Genomic DNA, 18298 nt, shown 5'->3' with positions numbered 1-18298 from the left:
AGCAATCAATCTCCTCTTTGGAACAAAAAAAAAGTGAAAGACTATCGATCCGGCTGAAGCATCTGTCAGAGATTAAGGAAGGCAGTACAACGGTCCTTTCTTATCAGGAATTAATGGCATAGTCACAGGCTCCAGCACGAATTTGAATTCGGGGATGCCTTCTGATCTGGGACCGTGATGATGCTGGAGATGTTGAAATAAAGTATGGATTTCCACCCACTCCTCCTCTTTGACAGTGTGCGCCTTCATGTTATTAACGGCCATTATCAGATTGCCAAACAAAATGATGTGAATGGGAGGCACAAAAGTGGGCTCCATAATGCATGTTATTCCCCTTTAAATTGGATTAGTCATGTGATTCACATCACACAGGGCTGGGACCTTTAGAGGAAAAAGGCATATTTGAAGATGAATTTAAAACGCATTCAACATACAGTACGTGCCAAGTCCTCTCAAGTGGAGATGGTGAGAGGGTAGAGGATATAGGATGAGTACAGATTGAACAAGGAACTACTGGGGCAATGAGGCTTTTAAAAGCTTCATCAAATAGATATTTCCGCGGACCCTCCCCTTTCTTACTCACTCACTATATAGACTGGGGGGACTAAATGAAACTGGGAAACAGCAGGAAAGTTTACTTTTGACTTCTGAAAGTTAATAACCGAATAGCATGAAATCTTGTCAAATTATAGAAAGAAGAAATGATCAAGAATGCAGATATTGATTGAAAAGACAAGAACAATCGATATACGCTTAGTTTGCGCAAGCCAAGGTAATTCCCATCCACAGTGAGAGCTGACAAAGTGCCCTCAAGTAGCTGCTGAAGCCATACCCTTGACCCTTCTCCCTTGATCAATGTCATGGTAGTCACTTCAACGAGGGTTTTTACTCCGTCAAACAGAAAGGGATGGACCCTTGATCATAATTCCGCACAGATACATTGAGACACTGTGTCTAAGGAATATTACATTAACTTGGTGCTAATGATGTTTAGATGGATTAACCATGCTTCTGGCAGTGAGGTCTGCTGTACATCAAGTATTTTGTTGAGAGATACCCTGAAGATGCTGAGGTTCTTTACAACAGCCACACAGAGGGCTGGGCAGACCGTCATCCCTGGGGAGGGTGTACAGCCCTCATTCCTGCCTACAAAAAATATAGCAGCCACATCTGGCAAATTCAACAATTTCTCATAATGGAGAGAATTATATTTGCATTTAACCAAGACAGGTTTTTTTCATCTTACAACCCAAAAAACACAGTACACTAACGGATCAAATACAGTGCCTTGCGAAAGTATTCGGCCCCCTTGAACTTTGCGACCTTTTGCCACATTTCAGGCTTCAAACATAAAGATATAAAACTGTATTTTTTTGTGAAGAATCAACAACAAGTGGGACACAATCATGAAGTGGAACGACATTTATTGGATATTTCAAACTTTTTTAACAAATAAAAAACTGAAAAATTGTGCGTGCAAAATTATTCAGCCCCTTTACTTTCAGTGCAGCAAACTCTCTCCAGAAGTTCAGTGAGGATCTCTGAATGATCCAATGTTGACCTAAATTACTAATGATGATAAATACAATCCACATGTGTGTAATCAAGTCTCCGTATAAATGCACCTGCACTGTGATAGTCTCAGAGATCCGTTAAAAGAGCAGAGAGCATCATGAAGAACAAGGAACACACCAGGCAGGTCCGAGATACTGTTGTGAAGAAGTTTAAAGCCGGATTTGGATGCAAAAAGATTTCCCAAGCTTTAAACATCCCAAGGAGCACTGTGCAAGCGATAATATTGAAATGGAAGGAGTATCAGACCACTGCAAATCTACCAAGACCTGGCCGTCCCTCTAAACTTTCAGCTCATACAAGGAGAAGACTGATCAGAGATGCAGCCAAGAGGCCCATGATCACTCTGGATGAACTGCAGAGATCTGCAGCTGAGGTGGGAGACTCTGTCCATAGGACAACAATCAGTCGTATATTGCACAAATCTGGCCTTTATGGAAGAGTGGCAAGAAGAAAGCCATTTCTTAAAGATATCCATAAAAAGTGTCGTTTAAAGTTTGCCACAAGCCACCTGGGAGACACACCAAACGTGGAAGAAGGTGCTCTGGTCAGATGAAACAAAAAATGTAACTTTTTGGCAACAATGCAAAACGTTATGTTTGGCGTAAAAGCAACACAGCTGAACACACCATCCCCACTGTCAAACATGGTGGTGGCAGCATCATGGTTTGGGCCTGCTTTTCTTCAGCAGGGACAGGGAAGATGGTTAAAATTGATGGGAAGATGGATGGAGCCAAATACAGGACCATTCTGGAAGAAAACCTGATGGAGTCTGCAAAAGACCTGAGACTGGGACGGAGATTTGTCTTCCAACAAGACAATGATCCAAAACATAAAGCAAAATCTACAATGGAATGGTTCAAAAATAAACATATCCAGGTGTTAAAATGGCCAAGTCAAAGTCCAGACCTGAATCCAATCGAGAATCTGTGGAAAGAACTGAAAACTGCTGTTCACAAATGCTCTCCATCCAACCTCACTGAGCTCGAGCTGTTTTGCAAGGAGGAATGGGAAAAAATTTCAGTCTCTCGATGTGCAAAACTGATAGAGACATACCCCAAGCGACTTACAGCTGTAATCGCAGCAAAAGGTGGCGCTACAAAGTATTAACTTAAGGGGGCTGAATAATTTTGCACGCCCAATTTTTCAACTTTTGATTTGTTAAAAAAGTTTGAAATATCCAATAAATGTCGTTCCACTTCGTGTCCCACTTGTTGTTGATTCTTCACAAAAAAATACAGTTTTATGTCTTTATGTTTGAAGCCTGAAATGTGGCAAAAGGTCGCAAAGTTCAAGGGGGCCGAATACTTTCGCAAGGCACTGTATATAAACCGCAACAATTTAAACGATGTCAATGAGTTACAGTTCATACAAGGAAACTATGCACAAATCTATGGATTCCACGACTGGGAATACAGATACGCATCTGTTGGTCACAGATACCTTTAAAAAAAAGTAAGGGCGTGGATCAGAAAACCGGTCAGTATTTGGTGTGACCACCGTTTGCCTCATGCAGCCGACACATCTCATTTGCATAGAGTGAATCATGCTGTCGATTGTGGCCTGTGGAATGTCGCCCCACTCCTCTTCAATGGCTGTGCGAAGTTGCCGGATATTTGCGGGAACTGGAACATGCCGTCGCACACATTGATCCAGAGCATCAATGGGTGATATGTCTGGTGAGTATGCAGGTCATGGAAGAACTTGGACATTTTCAGCATCCAGGAAGTGTGTACAGATCCTTGCGACATGGGGCTGTGCATTTTCATGCTGAAACATGAGTTGATGGCGGCGGATGAACAACAGGTCTCAGGATCTCATCACAGTATCTCTGTGCATTGAAATTGCCATCGATTTAATTAAATTGCGTTCGTTGTCTGTAGCTTATGCCTGTCCATACCATAACCAACCCACCACCATGGGGCACTCTGTTCACAACGTTGACATCAGCAAACCGCTCACCCACACGGCGACATACACGCTGTCTGCCATATGCCCGGTACAGTTGAAAACGTGATTCATCCGTGAGGACCACACTACTCCAGCGTGCCAGTGGCCATCAAAGATGAGCATTTACCCACTGTAGTTGGTTACGACGCCGAACTGCAGTCAGGTCAAGACCCTGGTGAAGATGACAACCACGCAGATGAGCTTCCTTGTTTCTCACAGTTTGTGCAGAAATTCTTTGGTTGTGCAAACCCACAGTTTCATCACCTGTCCGGGTGGCTCGTCTCAGACGATCCCGCAGGTGAAGAAGCCGGATTTGGAGGTCCTGGGCTGGAGTGGTTACACATGATCTGCGTTTGTGAGGCTGGTTGGAGCTATTGCCAAATTCTCTAAAACGACGTTGAAGGCGGCTTATGGTAGAGAAATGAATATGAAATTCTCCGGCAACAGCTCTGGTGGACATTCCTGCGGTCAGCATGCACAACATTTTAGGGAAATAAGCTTTTTTGTGCGTATGTAAAATGTCTGGGATCATTTCATCTCATTAAATATGGGACCTTTACATGCTGAATGAAATTCTTGTTGAGCATAGATTATAAACAACTTTGTTTTGCTGTTTCTATCACATTATTAAAATATTTTGAGAGCTCAAAAATAAGGAGGAATGGGCTCATCCAGCGGTACTGTAGCTCTAGTATTTGATAGCAGCTAGTAGATGTAGTCTTTTTATCCCAGTGAAAGGAAAATAGTGCTACTGATAAGCTGTGAAAGGAAGCAGCTGCCACTCCCAGTAGCATGGTAATTCCCTGCCGTGTGTTGTACCTTAGTTCAGCATCTTTGTGCTTTTTGTCATACCCTTCTTTATGTTGAGATGCAAAAAAGACAAACCTTTCAGCAGCCATTGTTCACGCACAAAGCACACATGGAATATAGGGTATTTCTGATTGGTTGGTGTATTTCAAAGACGTGGGGGGAAAAATCATAACATCTTAAAGAAAGATATTGTGATGATAGGATTCAATAGACCTCCAGTGAAGTGACTGAGTGAACCCTAGAGACTATGGTAAATATTAGGGATTAGGGAAAAAAATCGACACATTAAGACATCACAATATTCTTTTTGGACGATGTTATATAGATTCTTTGACCAAGTTTAATTGGATAATATAACACCCAAAACTCCGCCGTTTTTCATTCTATAGCTTATTCTCCATCTACTTTTTAAATAGTGGGCCAACATGTTTTCAGCTCTTTCATTTCCATGACGGATCAAAACCCATTTCCTCACGCGCTCTCTGCAGCAGACATAAAGTGAACAATATGATTGGAACACCAAATATCAATCAAATTGCAGTATCGAATCGCAATACCTATAGAATCGTACGAATCACAGTACATATCGCATCGGCACTTAAGTATCATGATAAGATGGTATCGTGAGGTTCCTGGCAATTCTCAGCCCTGGTAAAAATCATATTACATTTCATGTCATATTTTGGTAGCAGCAGCCGAGCAAATGTCACTGGTTGGCTTCAGGCTATTCAACACCTTTGTCCATTTAAAAAACTATTGTGATGGAAGGGATTAATTGATACTGCATGCAACATACAAAATCAACAACATGTAAGTACACTGAACAAAAATATGAACACAACATGTAGAGTGTTAGTCGCATGTTTCATGAGCTGAAATAAAACATCCCAGAAATGTTCCATACGCACAAAGAGCTTATGTATCTAAAATGTTGGGCACAAATTTGTTTACATCCCTGTTTGTGTGCATTTCTCCTTTGCCAAGATAATCCATACACCTGACAGGTGTAGCATGTCAAGAAACTGATTAAATAGCATGATCATTACACAGGTGCACCTTGTGCTGGTGACATTAAAAGGCCACTCTAAAATGTGCAGTTTTGTCACACAACTCAATGCCACAGATGTCTCAAGCTTTGAGGGAGCGTGCAATTGGCATGTCCACCAGGAATGTCCACCAGACCTGTTGCCAGAGAATTGAATGTTAATTTATCAACCATAAGCTGTCTCCAAAGTATTTTTTGAGAATTTGGCAGTACATCTAACCGGCCACACAAACTCAGACCACGTGTAACCACGCCAGCCCAGGACCTCAACATCTGACTTCTTCACCTGCTGGATCATCTGAGACCATCCAAATCAAACAAAATGTTATTTGTCACATTCACATGGTTAGCAGATGTTAATGCGAGTGTAGCAAAATGCTGTGCCTCTAGTTCCAACCATGCAGTAATATATAACAAGTAATCTAACAATTTCACAAAAACTACCTTATACACACAAGTGTAGAGGAATTAATAAGAATATGTACATAAAAATATATGGATGAGCGATGGCCGAACGGCAGTAGATGCAGTAGATGGTATAGAGTACAGTATATACATATGAGATGAGTAAAGTAGGGTATGTAAACATTATATAAAGTGCCATTGTTTAAAGTGGCTAGTGATACATTTATTACATCCAATTTTTTATTATTAAAGTGGCTAGAGATTTGAGTCAGTATGTTGGCAGGAGCCACTCAATTTTAGTGATGGCTGTTTAACAGTCTGATGGCCTTGAGGTAGAAGCTGTTTTTCAGTCTCTCGGTCCCAGCTTTGATGCACCTGTACTGACCTCGCCTTCTGGATGATAGTGGGGTGAACAGGCAGTGGCTCGTGTGGTTGTTGTCCTTGATTATCTTTTTGGCCTTCCTGTGACATCGGGTGGTGTAGGTGTCCTGGAGGGCAGGTAGTTTGCCACCGGTGATGCGTTGTGCAGACCTCACTACCTTCTGGAGAGCCTTGCGGTTGTGGGCAGGGCAGTTACCATACCAGGCGGTGGTACAGCCAGACAAGATTCTCTCGATTGTGCATCTGTAAAAGTTTGTGAGTGTTTTTGGTGACAAGCCGAATTTCTTCAGCCTCCTGAGGTTGAAGAGGCACTGTCTGTGTGGGTGGACCATTTCAGTTTGTCCGTGATGTGTACGCCGAGGAACTTAAAACTTTCCACCTTCTCCACTATTGTCCCGTCGATGTGGATAGGGGGCTGCTCCCTCTGGTGTTTCCTGAAGTCCACGATCATCTCCTTTGTTTTGTTGACATTGATTATGAGGTTGTTTTCCTGACACCACACTCCGAGGGCCCTCACCTCCTCCCAGTAGGCAGTGTCGTTGTTGTTGGTAATCAAGCCTACCACTATAGTGTCGTCGGCAAACTTGATGATTGAGTTGGAGAAGTGCATGGCCATGCAGTCATGGGTGAACAGGGAGTACAGGAGAGGGCTGAGAATGCACCCTTGTAGGGCCTCAGTGTTGAGGATCAGCGGGGTGGAGATGTTGTTTCCTACCCTCACCACCTGGGGGCGGCCCGTCAGGAAGTCCAGAACCCAGTTGCACAGGGCGGGGTCGAGACCCAGGTTCTCGAGCTTAATGTTGACTTTGGAGGGTACTATGGTGTTAAATGCTGAGCCGTAGTCGATGAGCAGCATTCTTACATAGGTATTCCTCTTGTCCAGATGGGTTATGGCAGTGTGCAGTGTGATTGTGATTGCGTCGTCTGTGGACCTATTGGGGCGGTAAACAAATTGAAGTGGGTCTAGGGTGTCAGGTAGGGTGGTGGTGATATGATCCTTGACTAGTCTCTCAAATCACTCCATGATGACGGAAGTGAGTGCTAAGGGGCGATAGTCATTTAACTCCGTTACCTTAGCTTTCTTGGGAACAGGAACAATGGTGGCCCTCTTGAAGCATGTGGGAACAGCAGACTGGGATAAGGTTTGATTGAATATGTCTGTAAACACACCAGCCAGCAGGTCTGCGCATGCTCTGAGGATGCGGCTAGGGTTGCCGTCTGGGCCGGCAGCCTTGCGAGGGTTAACACATTTAAATGTTTTACTTACTTTGGCTGCAGTGAAGGAGAGCCCGCAGGTTTTGGTAGCGGGCCGTGTCGGTGGCACTGTATTGTCCTCAATGCGAGCAAAGAAGTTGTCCACCCAGACAGCTGATGAAACTGTGGGCATGCACAACCGAAGAATGTCTGCATAAACTGTCAAAAACTGTCTCAGGGAAGCCCATCTTCAGGTGGAAAACAGCGTGTATGTCATCGTGTGGGCGAACGGTTTGCTGAGGTCAACGTTGTGAACAGAGTGTCCCATGGTGGTGGTGGGGTTAGGGTATGGACAGTCATAATCTACAGACAACAAACACAATTGCATTTTATCGATGGCAATTTGAATGCACAGATATACCGTGACGAGATCATGAGGCCCATTTTCGTGCCGTTCATCCACCGCCATCACCTCATGTTTCAGCATGAAAACGCACGGCCCCATGTCGCAAGGATCTGTACACACTTCCTGGATGCTGAAAATGTCCCAGTTCCTCCATTGCCTGCATACAAAGACATGTAACCCATCAAGCATGTTTGGGATACTCTGGATCGATGTGTATGACAACGTGTCCCAGTTCCCACCAATATCCAGCAACTTCACACAGCCATTGAAGAAGAGTGGGACAACATTCCACAGGCCACAATCAACAGCCTGATTAACTCTATGCAAAGGAGATGTGTCACGCTGCATGAGGCAAGTGGTCATCACACCAGATACTGACTGGTTTTCTGATTCACACCTCTACCTTTTTTTAATGGAATATCTTACCAACAGATGCATTTATATATTCCCAGTCATGTGAAAGCCATAGATTAGGGCCTAATGAATACATTTCAATTGACTGATTTCCTTATATGAACTGTAACCCAGCAAAATCTTAAAAATTGTTGAATGTTGCGTTCATATCTCTGTTCAGCATGGAACTGGAGAATTATCTTCACTTTTCAGTTTTGTGCTACATAATAAATCCAGAATGTTGCGCTTCAGTTTTGCTGTTCAATATATTTTTGATTTATCTTGGGAAGAAATATATTTTCTTTTATCTCTGCTGAAAGAATTGTTCCTTGGGGTGAATGTTTTCCACACAGGCATATCTATTCATTCCCAAGAGTGCAACTATGAGATAGGAAGTTTGACATTCTGACAGACCCTAGCCAGCCTTGCTGCTACACAAGCAAATGAACTTTGAGACTCTGAGGCTATGTAATTGTTGATAGAGAGGTATTAATTCTCTGACAGTTGTTAAAAAATGTTCCTTGGATGCAGGTGAGGTAACAAGTAGTAACAAAGGTGTTTATCTGCACCAAACAGACAATCCAACTGCCTGAAACCGACCAGGGAAATGTCAGATTTACATTTAAGCAAAACAATATTGTATTTCTAGTTGGTTTTCCTCATTTGAGGATAGGGGACTGAGAGAAATGGAAGGATGTGTTGATGTAAACATTTTAAAAAAAGTAATAAATAGCATAGATCCCAGTTTGGGAGATTCAAGTGTAAAATTAAGGTAAGATAACAACAACAACAACAAAAATATGTCCCTAAAGCTGTGTTTACACATACAGCCCAATTCTGATAATTTTCCCACTAATTGGTCTTTTGACAAATCACGTCAGATCTTTTCACGTCCGATCTTTTTTAGAGCTGATCTGATTTGTCAAAATAACTGAAGTGTCTGTCCTATATCTGAGAGTTATAAGAAAGATCAGGAAATTATATATATATATATATACATATATATATATATATATATATATATATATATATATATATATATATATATATATATATATATATATATATATATTGTACATGTATTTGACACCTCCATATATCCTTCCATAAACTTTTTAAACTGGTACTGGGGAACCTTCAGACAAGTCTTGTGAGGCTTGTGGTTGTCCTAGAGCAAAACAACCGACATGTACCTGTTTGGAGCCCAAACTGTTCCGACGCTACAGACAGAAGTTGTCAGTACAGCTGATCTGCCGAGTCCCAAGACGCTTGTGGGGGCTCGTAGCAAAACGTCTCATCTTTCCATAGAGGGGTCATAATACACTGCTCAAAAAAATAAAGGGAACACTAAAATAACACATCCTAGATCTGAATGAATGAAATATTCTTATTAAATACGTTTTTCTTTACATAGTTGAAAGTGCTGACAACAAAATCACACAAAAATTATCAATGGAAATCAAATTTATCAACCCATGGAGGTCTGGATTTGGAGTCACACTCAAAATTAAAGTGGAAAACCACACTACAGGCTGATCCTGGCTGACTTTGATGTAATGTCCTTAAAACAAGTCAAAATGAGGCTCAGTAGTGTGTGTGGCCTCCACGTGCCTGTATGACCTCCCTACAACGCCTGGGCATGCTCCTGATGAGGTGGCAGATGGTCTCCTGAGGGATCTCCTCCCAGACCTGGACTAAAGCACCCGCCAACTCCTGGACAGTCTGTGGTGCAATGTGGCGTTGGTGGATGGAGCGAGACATGATGTCCCAGATGTGCTCAATTGGATTCAGATCTGGGGAACGGGCGAGCCAGTCCATAGCATCAATGCCTTCCTCTTGCAGGAACTGCTGACACACTCCAGCCACATGAGGTCTAGCATTGTCTTGCATTAGGAGGAGCCCAGGGCCAACCGCACCAGCATATGGTCTCACAAGGGGTCTGAGGATCTCATCTCGGTACCTAATGGCAGTCAGGCTACCTCTGGCGAGCACATGGAGGGCTGTGCTGCCCCCCAAAGAAATGCCACCCCACACCATGACTGACCCACCATCAAACCGGTCATGCTGGAGGATGTTGCAGGCAGCAGAGCGTTCTCCACGGCGTCTCCAGACTGTCACGTCTGTCACATGTGCTCAGTGTGAACCTGCTTTCATCTATGAAGAGCACAGGGCGCCAGTGGCGAATTTGCCAATATTGGTGTTCTCTGGCAAATGCCAAACGTCCTGCACGGTGTTGGGCTGTAAGCACAACCCCCACCTGTGGACGTCGGGCCCTCATACCACCCTCATGGAGTCTGTTTCTGACTGTTTGAGCAGACACATGCACATTTGTGGCCTGCTGGACGTCATTTTGCAGGGCTCTGGCAGTGCTCCTCCTTGCACAAAGGCGGAGGTAGCGGTCCTGCTGCTGGGTTGTTGCCCTCCTACGGCCTCCTCCACGTCTCCTGATGTACTGGCCTGTCTCCTGGTAGCGCCTCCATGCTCTGGACACTACGCTGACAGACACAGCAAACCTTCTTGCCACAGCTCGCATTGATGTGCCATCCTGGATGAGCTGCACTACTTGAGCCACTTGTGTGGGTTGTAGACTCCGTCTCATGCTACCACTAGAGTGAAAGCACCGCCAGCATTCAAAATTTACCAAAACATCAGCCAGGAAGCATAGGAACTGAGAAGTGGTCTGTGGTCACAGACTGCAGAACCACTCCTTTATTGGGGGTGTCTTGCTAATTGCCTATAATTTCCACCTGTTGTCTATTCCATTTGCACAACAGCATGTGAAATGTATTGTCAATCAGTGTTGCTGCCTAAGTGGACAGTTTGATTTCACAGAAGTGTGATTGACTTGGAGTTACATTGTGTTGTTTAAGTGTTCCCTTGATTTTTTGGAGCAGTGTAGTTTGTATGCCAAACTGTTCACACGCTACAGATGGTTTCGTGAGAAAAAAACAAACATTTTCATGATGCCTCATGGTCTGACAAACGCTGCTCTAGCTCTGCCACCTTTCACAGAAGCTGCAGATGTGGAACCTTGGTGGAGGCGCCGTATTGAGACGCATCCATTGCAACAACAAAAAACGACGGACATCTCTAGTTTAAACCGACGGATCGTTGTGGGGATTTTTTTCTCACGCTAGCCTGCTAGTTTTTATTTTATTTGAGAGATTACGTCATGCGTCGCAGTGCTTGAGGCGTCGCCACAGATCCGGGTTCAATCGCGGGCTGTGTCGCAGCCGGCCCGAGACCGGGAGACCCATGAGGCCGGCTGGGATATCCTTGTCCCATCGCGCTCTAGCGACTCCTGTGGCGGGCCGGGCGCAGTGCACCCTGACCCTGTTGCCAGTTGTACGGAGTTTCCTCCAACACAATGGTACGGCTGGCTTCCGGGTTAAGCGAGTATTGTGTCAAGATGCAGTGTGGCTTGGCGGGGTCATGTTTCGGAGGACGAATGGCTCTCAACCTTTGCCTCTCCCGAGTCCGTACGGGAGTTGCAGAGAAGGGACAAGACTGTAACTATCAATTGGATATCACGAAATTGGGGAGAAAAATGGGTAAAAAAAAATAAAAAAAATAAAAGAGGTAATATTATTACACCAGGTAATAATGGAACAGCGGGAGGGGACACACACAGACAGACACACTAACACATGATTTTGTTGTATTGTTTGTATATCGTTGTATTTTATATTTCTGTGACTGTCTTTGTCTAGCAGTGTATCAGTGTTTTGTTATACGTCATGTTTTGTGTGTTTTTGTGGACCCCAGGAAGAGTAGATACTGCTGGGGATTCAAATCAAATAAAAACCCTGCAGTGAATGTATTAACATGTTGCCCTGATATATGTACTGAGGCCAACCTTGCTGCTAAGTATAGAATTGGAATTTCGGCTTTACATCCGGTTCACAATTCATTACAGATTGAGACTTTTTTTTCTTTTAATTCCCCTGAAATTGCTAAAATAACTGGTATGACATTGAAAGCCACACACCAGACTTTCCCCCCCATATATGCTGAGATTGGACACGGTACGGATCAGTCGCATAGTTCAGCCTTGGCCAGCACAAATCCTGCTCCCATGGTCTAATACTACATGAAAGTCCAAAGTGCCAGGGCCTAGTGAGAGCTCTCATTATTAAGGTTAGACTATCTACTGAAGGACCATATGGATACTCATTTTGCTGTATGTATGAATGGAGCCCATTGCCCAAGGGAGAAAAAGAAAGAGTGTAGCCAACGCAGTGGACTGAGGAATTGACATGCTCTGCACACATGAGCAGAAAGCTCAAGGTTCACTGATTATTTTCAGAGCCCCGAGGATCATTTTTATTCAAGAAGCAGTACACTGCTTTATTTAAAAATGCACAATGTCTTACTCATGTACACTACTGTTCAAAAGTTTGGGGTACTTAGAAATGTCCTTGTTTTCCATGAATACATACATGAAATGAGTTGCAAAATGAACAGGAAATATAGTCAAGACGTTGACAAGGTCATAAATAATGATTTTTAATAGATTTTTTTTGTGTGTCCTTCAACCTTTGCTTTCGTCAAAGAATCCTCCATTTGCAGCAATTACAGCCTTGCAGACCTTTGGTATTCCAGTCGTCAATTTATTGAGGTAAACTGAAGAGATTTCACCCCATGCTTCCTGAAGTACCTCCCACAAGTTGGATTGGCTTGATGGGCACTTCTTACTTATCTGAAATTGCTCCCACAACAGCTCAATAGGGTTCAGATCCGGTGACCGGTGACTGTGCTGGCCACTCCATTATAGACAGAATACCAGCTGACTGCTTCTTCCCTAAATAGTTCTTGCATAGTTTGGAGCTGTACGTTGGATCATTGTCCTGTTGTAGGAGGAAATTGGCTCCAATTAAGTGCCATCCAAAGGGTATGGCATCGTTACATTTTTTCTGCATGTGTTCTTTTGCCCATCTTAATCTTTTCATTTTATTGGCAAGTCTGAGATGTGGCTTTTTCTTTGCAACTCTGCCTAGAAGGCCAGCATCCCGGAGTCGCCTCTTCACTGTTGACATTGAAACTGGTGTTTTGCTTGTACTATTTAATGAAGCTGCCAGTTGAGGACTTGTGAGGCGTCTGTTTCTCAAACTAGACACTCGAATGTACTTGTCCTCTCGCTCAGTTGTGCATCGGCGCCTCCCACTCCTCTTTTTATTCTAGTTAGAGCCAGTTTGCGCTGTTCTGTGAAGGGAGTAGTACACAGCGATGTATGAGATCTTCAGTTTCTTGCCAATTTCTCGCATGGAATAGCCTTCACTTCTCAGAGCAAGAATAGACTGACTGGGTTTCAGAAGAAAGGTCTTTGTTTCTGCCCATTTTGTGCCTGTAATTGAACACATACAGTGCCTTGCGAAAGTATTCGGCCCCCTTGAACTTTGCGACCTTTTGCCACATTTCAGGCTTCAAACATAAAGATATAAAACTGTATTTTTTTGTGAAGAATCAACAACAAGTGGGACACAATCATGAAGTGGAACGACATTTATTGGATATTTCAAACTTTTTTAACAAATCAAAAAAACTGAAAAATTGGGCGTGCAAAATTATTCAGCTCCCTTAAGTTAATACTTTGTAGCGCCACCTTTTGCTGCGATTACAGCTGTAAGTCGCTTGGGGTATGTCTCTATCAGTTTTGCACATCGAGAGACTGACATTTTTTCCCATTCCTCCTTGCAAAACAGCACGAGCTCAGTGAGGTTGGATGGAGAGCATTTGTGAACAGCAGTTTTCAGTTCTTTCCACAGATTCTCGATTGGATTCAGGTCTGGACTTTGACTTGGCCATTCTAACACCTGGATATGTTTATTTTTGAACCATTCCATTGTAGATTTTGCTTTATGTTTTAGATCATTGTCTTGTTGGAAGACAAATCTCCGTCCCAGTCTCAGGTCTTTTGCAGACTCCATCAGGTTTTCTTCCAGAATGGTCCTGTATTTGGCTCCATCCATCTTCCCATCAATTTTAACCATCTTCCCTGTCCCTGCTGAAGAAAAGCAGGTCCAAACCATGATGCTGCCACCACCATGTTTGACAGTGGGGATGGTGTGTTCAGGCTGATGAGCTGTGTTGCTTTTACGCCAAACATATCGTTTTGCATTGTTGCCAAAAAGTTCAATTTTGGTTTCATCGGACCAGAGCACCTTCTTCCACATGTTTGGTGTGTCTCCCAGGTGGCTTGTGGCAAACTTTAACCGACACTTTTTATGGATATCTTTAAGAAATGGCTTTCTTCTTGCCACTCTTCCATAAAGGCCAGATTTGTGCAATATACGACTGATTGTTGTCCTATGGACAGAGTCTCCCACCTCAGCTGTAGATCTCTGCAGTTCATCCAGAGTGATCATGGGCCTCTTGGCTGCATCTCTGATCAGTCTTCACCTTGTATGAGCTGAAAGTTTAGAGGGACGGCCAGGTCTTGGTAGATTTGCAGTGGTCTGATACTCCTTCCATTTCAATATTATCGCTTGCACAGTGCTCCTTGGGATGTTTAAAGCTTGGGAAATCTTTTTGTATCCAAATCCGGCTTTAAACTTCTTCACAACAGTATCTCGGACCTGCCTGGTGTGTTCCTTGTTCTTCATGATGCTCTCTGCGCTTTTAACGGACCTCTGAGACTATCACAGTGCAGGTGCATTTATACGGAGACTTGATTACACACAGGTGGATTGTATTTATCATCATTAGTCATTTAGGTCAACATTAGATCATTCAGAGATCCTCACTGACCTTCTGGAGAAAGTTTGCTGCACTGAAAGTAAAGGGGCTGAATAATTTTGCACACCCAATTTTTCAGTTTTTGATTTGTTAAAAAAGTTTGAAATATCCAATAAATGTTGTTCCACTTCATGATTGTGTCCCACTTGTTGTTGATTCTTCACAAAAAAAATACAGTTTTATATCTTTATGTTTGAAGCCTGAAATGTGGCAAAAGGTCGCAAAGTTCAAGGGGGCCGAATACTTTCGCAAGGCACTGTTATTGCTGATGCTCCAGATACTCTACTAGTATAAAGAAGGCCAGTTTTATTGCTTCTTTAATCAGGACAACAATTTTCAGCTGGGCTAACATAATTGGGGTTATCTAATGATCAATTAGCCTTTTAAAATTATAAACTTGGATTAGCTAACACAACGTGCCATTGGAACACAGGAGTGATGGTTGCTGATAATGGGCCTCCGTACGCCTATGTAAAATCAGCCGTTTCCAGCTACAATAGGCGGCAGGTAGCCTAGTGGTTAGATCGTTGGACTAGTAACCAAACGGTTGCAAGATTGATTCCCCCAGCTGAAAAGGTAAAAATCTGTCGTTCAGCACCTGAACAAGGCAGTTAACCCGCTATTCCTAGGCCGTCATTGAAAATAAGAATTTGTTCTTAACTGACTTACCTACTTAAATAAAGGTCAAATAAAAATGTACAACATTAACAATGTCTACACTGTATTTCTGATCAATTTGATGTGATTTTAATGGACAGAGAAGGTGCTTTTCTTTCAAAAACAAGGACACTTCTAAGTGACCCCAAACTTTTGAACGGTACTGTATGTCTTCAATGTTTCAGTCCATAAAATCCATAGATATGTGAATAACATGGGGAGAGATCACGGAAAGTGCACATCCCTTCCGAGTAGTGCTCTCACAGAGAATGTTGAGGACCACAGTATATTAGTCCCCTGGTAGTGTATTGCTGCCAATCAGCTGCTCTCAGCCACAGTTCAGATGAAAGACTACTATTCTTTAAGGGAACTAAAAATAGACCGAGGCTAACAAATGCAACATTATTGACAAATCCTCAAATAAAAAAAACAGAGGTTATTGACAATATGCAGGGTTTTCAAGTATTGACAAGCAAAATGGCAGAGCTCTGCATCTACAGTTAGTGAAGGACACAGCCAGAGTAGAGCAGACTAACTTCCCAACAGTATGATATTTTTGTGTCCTCACCCTTTCCCCTCCCCACACCCTTCCCCCAAGAAGAAGAAAGAAAGGCACTCTCTCCCATAAGCAAGTGGAACAAAAGCTAAATGTCACAGGCTGAATCTCCTTTCACAGAAATCATTCATGCGCAATTTCTACAACACATGGCTTTTTGTAAATAATACATGCACTTTCTTTTTAAGAGCTTCTTAATAAAAATCCCTCTCCCTCTTCGAGAGTTCATGGGAGTGTCAGGTTTTCTGTGGAGGCCGGCCAAAATAGCGATGGCCTGTAATGCCAGGGGAGAACATTGACTGACTGAACCTGATACGTTTGCATCCGACACACAGAATAACAGTCCAGTTGAAAACAATGGATGACAGAAGACAGTAGGAGGAAAAACATGATAAATGTGAGGGGGGGAACAGATATTTACAAATGAAAGATTTTTTTGGAGGGGTTTACAAAACAAAGTTTACACTGATAAAGCCAAGTTGTGTGTGTTGTAAAATGAATAGCAAGGCGCTCCGAGCTATCTTGCGATAATTGCTTACTTTGTACTTGGAGACATTGTGATTAAGTGGACTGATACGGCTATATTTCACATGGGACACCTCTCCCCCTGCCTTGATTATCTATATGTTTGTGTTTGATGTCTTGATGCAGAGCGGGAAGCCTCATTAGAGGACAGATGCTGACTTGTTATTGGGCTCACAGGCTGTCAGTGCAGGACAGATGGGATGTGGAGGGAAGCCTGGGAGGGACCGCTGACCCTCTTCCCCTCCCCATCAGCATTACAAACAAGACGGGCATCACACTCCCAATCTTTCCTCTGCTCTGACAGAGCCTCACCTGCCCTCCAGCCCAAACAACAACAGGGCATGTTCTGCCGCCAGCTGTGTACCTCACCACCACGCACGCCTCGGTAGAGTCTGTGAAAACTCACTCCAGCCCTGTGAGGCTCACTAGGATTTCACACAACAGAGAGTCAGTGACGATGATAATGATTCTGTTCTGTTTTGGGGGAGGGTGGTGGTGGTGGTGGGAAGAGAGTTAAAAGTTGAAAACTGTCTCTCTGGCTGGATCTTATCGCTAATCCAGTTATTTTGAGAGGTAGAATCATTGTGTTTGTTTGTGCCGTCTTGGCTTTCAGAGGTGGGGAAACAGCTCATTAAATTGCCTTAACATAGCAACTACCGAATGCAAGACAAACAAACGGCTGTTCGGTTTAAGAGAAAGGGAGAAGAAGAAAAAAACAGTCCTAGAACAACAACTTATTAAATATAAATGACGACAATTTCGAGACGGTGTAAAAATTCATCAAAACAGCCCGGGCTCCCCGCTAAGTGAAGAGTGTCGCAGCCACATCCTGCAAGAAAAGTTGAGGTTGCATTCTGTAAAGAGGTTCTGATCCTCCCGACGATGAAAGAACAACATGCTTGAAGAACAGCATCCTTAGGGAGAGGCCCTGACACCGGGTATTAGAGGCAGAATAAATCATGTAATGTTGCTGTATCATCTCTGGCCTGATCAATCTACTCCAATCAATGAGCCCGTCTCCAGCCATGATATCTGAGAGACAGGAGAGCGGGCACCTAAGCTGCTCATTAGCATTGGGGAGTGATTGGATAGCTAAAGGAGGTACAAGGGGAGCATGGATGGATCAGCCAGGGGGCAGAGAGGGGTGAACTGAATAAATATTGCAGAAGAGTCACCCGATAATGGGATCCTCACAAAGGCAATGAAAGACAGATCAATTTGACACAATTTGGCAAGGTCTTGCTTCAAAACATCTGTTGGGCACAAATGTGTCGATGTGGTTGTAAAAGCAGTGGACGTTTATTACCTTCCAGAACAAGACACACTTCTAGTTCAAATGTGTTCAGTTGTTCCAAACTAAATTGGATTGACGGTACACTTGAAGCCATTCAGAGCGCGCTGGTGCGATCTTACATGAGCCAGAACTTCATGTTGTTCAGTCACTATGAATGGGAGTCGATTTTATTTCATTTCTTTGATTTCTTCTGTTCATGAAAACAGATGAAGAAAGTTAGAACCCACTCTATTGAAAGTATATCATCGGCGTTGTGTACTTTCAAAAGGAACATGTAATACAGTATAACAGCACAATGTGCAGCTAGCTACTTGTTGATTTACCATTGTTCACAATGTACGTGACTTTCATTCTCACTAAGGAAAGTCCCCATTC

The sequence above is a fragment of the Oncorhynchus clarkii genome, chromosome 3 (assembly GCF_045791955.1).
Source record: "Oncorhynchus clarkii lewisi isolate Uvic-CL-2024 chromosome 3, UVic_Ocla_1.0, whole genome shotgun sequence".
Classification (NCBI taxonomy): domain Eukaryota; kingdom Metazoa; phylum Chordata; class Actinopteri; order Salmoniformes; family Salmonidae; genus Oncorhynchus; species Oncorhynchus clarkii.
This window is presented reverse-complemented; position numbering follows the sequence as displayed.